This window comes from Nelumbo lutea, chromosome 3 (genome assembly GCF_056320005.1).
Source record: "Nelumbo lutea isolate HS-2025 chromosome 3, American lotus-T2T, whole genome shotgun sequence".
NCBI lineage: Eukaryota > Viridiplantae > Streptophyta > Magnoliopsida > Proteales > Nelumbonaceae > Nelumbo > Nelumbo lutea.
Genome location: NC_142686.1, coordinates 2,294,198 through 2,300,197, shown reverse-complemented (window position 1 = coordinate 2,300,197; position 6,000 = coordinate 2,294,198).

The window sequence follows — 6,000 nt, the reverse complement described above, 5'->3', positions numbered from 1 at the left end:
AACTTCCCATGGGAGCATGGTCCTGACGAGATCGTGAGCTTCCGGGAGTAGCTCATAGTCGGGCTTCATCTTCCTTTCCACCCCCTTATCGTAGAGGCTTTGAATCACTTCAACATCACAATAGACCAGCTTCACTTGAACTCCATTCGTAATGTGGTCGGGACCATTTCCCTCTGCTATGAGTACGTCCTCCCTTTAGACTTAGACATTTTTTGCTCAATTCTCTCAATAAAGAAGTGCTTCAAGCGTTCTCCCCAAGCACAGGCGGGCCTACTACCTGTCCCCTCGCCCGGGTTTTAAGTTACTGCACAAGCTTCCCAGCAAAGTCCCGGCTTGGAATTTGTACTACTTTGTAGTCCAGAACACCGCGGGGTGGCCCTTTCCCACTCATTGAAGGGTGGTTGTTTAGGACCCCGATGTCATACTGCACAAGAAGACAAGGGAGACTCTCCAGTCATGGGCTGAGCTCGGGTTTAATTACAAGGATTATATCGCCAAGAGCAAGCTCATACAGGCCGGCTTGAGCCCGGGTAAGTCATCTTACCTAGAGTTAAACATTTTACCTTAGTAGCTTGTACCTTTGAGTTGCTAACGCCGAACTTTGTTGCAAGACCCATGGAGGAAGAGAAGATCAAGGGGGAGAGGCTTTTCAGGCATATGGAAGGAAGGAAGAAGTGGGCTACCAAGAGAGTTCGCATCGAGTCCCCGTAGGCCCCCACCTCTGAGCTTGAGCTCCCTGATGTACCTCCGATCATCGATTTGGAGGAGATCTTACCACCTCGAGAGCCCAAGACATCGATAGAGCCTGTTCCAAAGGCAGTTGTGGAGCCTGAGGTCACCACCGAGGCCGCCGATGCAGCAGCTGAAGCTTCTGCCGAGCCCATTTGCACAATCGAGACAACAATTTCCAGCTTGGGGAGTCAAGAGGGAGCCCGGAGTATTTTGACCCCATAGTTCAGCCTTCAGAAGAGCAAGGGGGTTGTCTATGCCGAAGAGGTTTCTGAATGGGTCGACCTCACTCCTAGTCAGCTCGGGGCCTGGGCTACCACCCACTCCATGGTGGTAAGTTCTAAAGACTTCTTTTCTCCTTTCTTTCTCTCTATCTTTTTTTTTACCTCTTCTGTGCTAACTGACCTCCTCTTGTCAGGTGAACTCTGTCATGCACACCTTGACCCTTCGGTCCGAGAGGCACCTAAAGCGGGCTCTGGTTGCCGAGGACTCGGCTCAGCCCATACCGATCTGAGGGCATCTCGTGACCAAATCTATCGGCTGGGGAGCGATGCTTCAGCTCAGAAGAACGTCATCAAAGCACTGATGGCGAGAAAGAAGAGTTGGCACGCAAGAGGGACGGGCTGAGGAGCGAGGTGAATTTCCTCAAGGCAGACAAGGGGGCCTTAAAGCTTGAGGTGAAAGGCCTCAAGGAGGATAAGGGAACCCTGGAGCACGAGGTGGAGTTCCTCAAGGTTGATATTGAGGAGAAAACCAAGATCTTCACCCAAGTCATAGAGGAGACAAAGGTCAAGGCCATTATGGACTATGTCGAGTCAGACAGGTTCGATGCCGTGCTGGGGGAGGCCTATCGTAAGGGCTTCAAGATTAGCGGGTGGTTGATAAGGCACACGTACCCCGAGCTCGACACAAGCGCCATCACCACTTCACGGATCATGAATGACATAGCCCGACAAGCTACAAAGGATCCAGACTCCGAAGAGGAGGGTGGCAACGAAGAGGTAGATGTCACCGACTTGGCTGAAGCTCCCGAGGAGGCCCCAAGTAGAAACGACGAGCCCCTAAAATAGTTATCCTTGTACTATGAGCCTGCGAGCTCAGCTTTAGTTTCTTCTCCCCCTTTTTTTTATCGAGCTCATTGTATAGAACTCTCATCAATGAAATTTGTTTTTTTGCCAAGTGTTGTCACTTTATTCTTTTGCTGAAATGATTGTTTTACTCGAGCTATTAGAGTTAAGTGCCCGAAGTAGGGTTTCTCAACTGTCGACACCCTGAACTGTCTCCCAGTACTTTGTAGGGGTGGTTTTTATAACGTACACCGAGGTGAGCGACATAGTAAAGCATATGCCCGACCTGTCTACTCCTGGGTTACTTGATAGTTGTCCCTAGTGGGTCCAACCTGTTGTATACCGAGGTGGGCTATGCACCGTAGGGTTCACACCCGAGCTGCCTACGTTCTTAACATACTAAGCCTATGCCGATGAGGCAGTTAGGTCACATATAGTGCCGAGGCCCTTAGTTAGCTCGGCATTTTAGCCCTTAGGGTCTGGGAGCGACTACAGTCTACCCCGTCCTAGAGTTTGCCGATGCCGAAGAGGCGACTGGGTCTTATAGTGTCGAGGTCTTTTTGTTAGCTCCGCATTTTGGCCCTTAGGCTCAGAGAGCGACTTGTAGTCCACTCAGTTCGGTAATTCATAGGTAATATTGCCTTAAGTTGACAATATTCCATGCCCGAGGTACTTGTTTCCCTTCTAGGGTTTCGAGCTCGTATGTACCTTCCCCGAGCAACTGCTTTACTCGGTAGGGTGCTTCCCAATTTTGCCCGAGTTTACCAACACCTGGCTCAGGTACCATAACTTTTTGAAGGACTAGGTCTCCAACGTGGAAGTTCCACTTTTTGACCCTGGCGTTATAGTACCGAACTACTCTCTACTAGTAGGCCGCAGTCCTAATGTACGCGAGGTCCTGTACCTCATCAAGTAGGTCGAGGTTGGTGCGTAGCTCATCTTCGTTTGCTTTGTCGTCGTGCGCTTCTAGACGTAGCGTGGGAACCTCGATTTTTGCTGGGATAAATGCCTTTGTGTCATAGGTGAGGTTGAAGCTAGTCTCTCCCATAGCGGTCTTCGCCGTGGTCCGATAAGCCCATAGAATATTGGGTAGCTCGTCCGCCCATAGTCCTTTAGCTCGGTCTAGTCGTGCCTTCAGTCCACGAAGAATGGCTTTGTTTGTGACTTTCGCTTGGCCGTTTGCTTGAGGGTGCGCTACCGAGGTAAAGTTTTCTTGTATCCCCATGTCCTTGCACCAGTTCTGGAATTTGATGTCCTCAAACTGTTTACCAGTATCGGAGATCAATACTCGAGGTAGTTCGAAGCGGCATACTATACTCTTCTAGAAGAAGTTCTGTACATTCCGAGCTGTGATCGTTGTGAGGGGTTCAACCTCAACCCACTTAGTAAAATAATTGACTGCCACCACTAGGAACCTTCTTTGCCCTGTTGCTGGTGGAAATGGGCCAAGTATGTCGATCCCCCATTGTGCGAATGGCCATGGGTTGGTAAAATATTTTAGGTTGGCGGCAAGCTGGTGGTGGATGTTGGCATGCTTCTGACACTTGTCACATTTTTTGACAAGCTCGGTCGCGTCTGCCTTCATCGTTGGCCAGTAATATCCCTGTCGTAGTGCTTTCTGGGGGAGAGCCCTGCCCCCCAAGTGCCCGCTGCACAGGCCCTCATGAGTATCGCGGAGGACGAGCTCAACCTCAGAGGGTCGCAAGCAGCACAGATAGAGGAGCGTGTAGGATATTCGGTACAGTCGTTCGTCTATCATGACGTATTTGGCTGTCTGGCGCTCTACCCTTCTGGAGGCATTACAATTTGCAGGGAGGGTTCCGTGTAGTAGGAAGCTCACAAACGGATCGATCCAGCTTGGATCTGCTTGAATGACGGGAGTGACCTCCTCTACCCCCCCCCCCCCCCCGAGAATGCTAGGTCGAGGTAAGTTCTCTATATGCACGGTTCTCATGGTGTTATCACTGGTGCTGGCTAACCGGGATAGGTTATCGGCCTCAACGTTCTTTGATCTCGGGATCTGCTGGATGAAGTGTGACTAGAAGTTGAGTAGAGCCTCTCTTACTTTGGCTAAGTAAGCAATCATGGTTGGCTCGCGAGCTTCGTACTCACCCGTAACCTGGTTGACCACGAGCTAAGAACCACTGTAGATGACAGTGTGTTTGGCTTTCACTTCGCTTGCTAGAGCCAGCCCGACTAGTAACACCTCGTACTCCACTTCATTGTTGGATGTTGCGAACTCGAAGCGTAGTGCATATTCCAGTTTCACACCGCTTGGCCCGTATAGAACGATCCTAGCTCCGCTGCCCTACTGGTTTCACGAGCCATCTACGTGAAGGATCCAGGGCTCCTCATCCTAGTTCGCGCTTGGTCTCACTAGGAGAGATGCCGCGTTGGTTGCTACTTCACGGTGCTCGAGCTCAACCAGCCTGGGAACCTCAGGCTCACCCAAGCTAGGGGCCTCGTGTTCGACCGGCCTTGGGACTTCGGAGCTAAAGGTGCATTTTGCAACAAAATCTGCTAAGGCTTGGGCCTTGATAGCAGTTTATGACTTGTATTGGAGATCGAATTCGAAGAGCTCGATGGCCCACTTTGTCAACCTACCAGAGACCTCAGGCTTGAGCAGAACTTGCCTCAGAGGTTTGTTGGTAAGGACGATGACAGTGTGAGCTTGGAAGTACGGACAGAGCTTTCGAGCTGCAACGACTAGTGCGTAGGCCAGCTTTTCTATCTCTGGATACCTCATCTCTACTCCCTACAACACTTTACTAACATAGTAGATAGGTTGTTGGACCCGATCTACTTCTCTTATTAGTACCGAGCTGACCACATCGTCACTTGCCGAGAGGTACAACTCTAAAAGTGACTATCTGCCGATTTGGACATGAAATGACTCAAAGCGACTATACGGTCGTTCAATTTCTGAACCTCCTTCAATTTTCAAGGTGGCCTCATTTCTAGGATAGACTTAATTTTGTCTGGGTTAGCCTCAATGCCGCGAACTGCTATCGGGTTCAATTTCATGGATGTACCCTAGAAATTTACCCGAGGTAACACCGAAGACACACTTATTCGAGTTCAATTTCATGTTACACTTATGCAGAATTTCAAAAACTGAATGCAAATCTTGTATTAAATCATGTGAAAATTGGGTTTTGACGACTATGTTGTCTACATAACATTCTTTTTTTCTACCAATCAATGGCTCAAATAATTTATTTACAAGTCTCTGAAAGGTTGCCTTAGCATTTTTTAACCCAAAGGGCATGACCTTGTAATAGTATAAGTCGAGCTTGGTTAAGAAGGTAGTCTTTTCTTCGTCAGCTGGGTCCATCCTGATCTGGTTGTAGCTCGAATAGGCATCTAAGAAACTCAGCAACTCATGCCCTGAGGTCGTGTCCACCAGACGGTCGATCTTGTGGAGTGGGAAGCAGTCCTTTGGGCAAGCTCGGTTCAAGTCGGTATAATCGACGCACATGCGCCATTTACCGTTAGCCTTTTTTACCATAATGGGGTTGACCACCCAGCTCGGGTAATGGACTTTTCTTATAAAGTCGGCTGTGAGGAGCTTCCCGACCTCCTCGTCAACTGCTCTCCATTGCTCTGGGGCTAAGTTGCATTTCTTCTATCTAACGAGCCTTACTACAGGATCAGTATTAAGCTTGTGAGTTATGATGCTAGGGTCTATGCCGGGCATGTCTGCTACAGACCATGCAAAAACATCTAAATTTTCAAGTAAAAAACTTACTAGTTGGGATCGCAAAGGCTCCTCAATAGAAGCGTTGATCTGAAGTGTCTGAGCTGGGTCCTCTGTCAACACCGGGACGAAGACAGTCTCTTCTGTGGGTGTAGCTTGCTCCTCGCACTGCTCCGCACATCGCTCCAACTTGAGGTCGTCTACCAATTTGGCTTTTCCTTTAAGGGCGGCGATGTAGCACTTGCGGGACTCAAGCTGATCGCCTCGCACCACCCCGACTCCGAAGTCCGTAGGGAACTTCATTGCCAAATAGTAGGTGGAGACCACCACACGTACGATGTGGGTGATGGGCCGACCTACTATGGCATTGTACGGGGAGGGAGTCATGACCACCAAGAAATCATGGTTGAGTCTTACCATGCTAGACCAGGTGCCGACCTCTACAGGTACGGTGACTCTTCCCAGGGACATGACTTCCTCTCTGCTGAAACCTATCAAGGGAGTGCT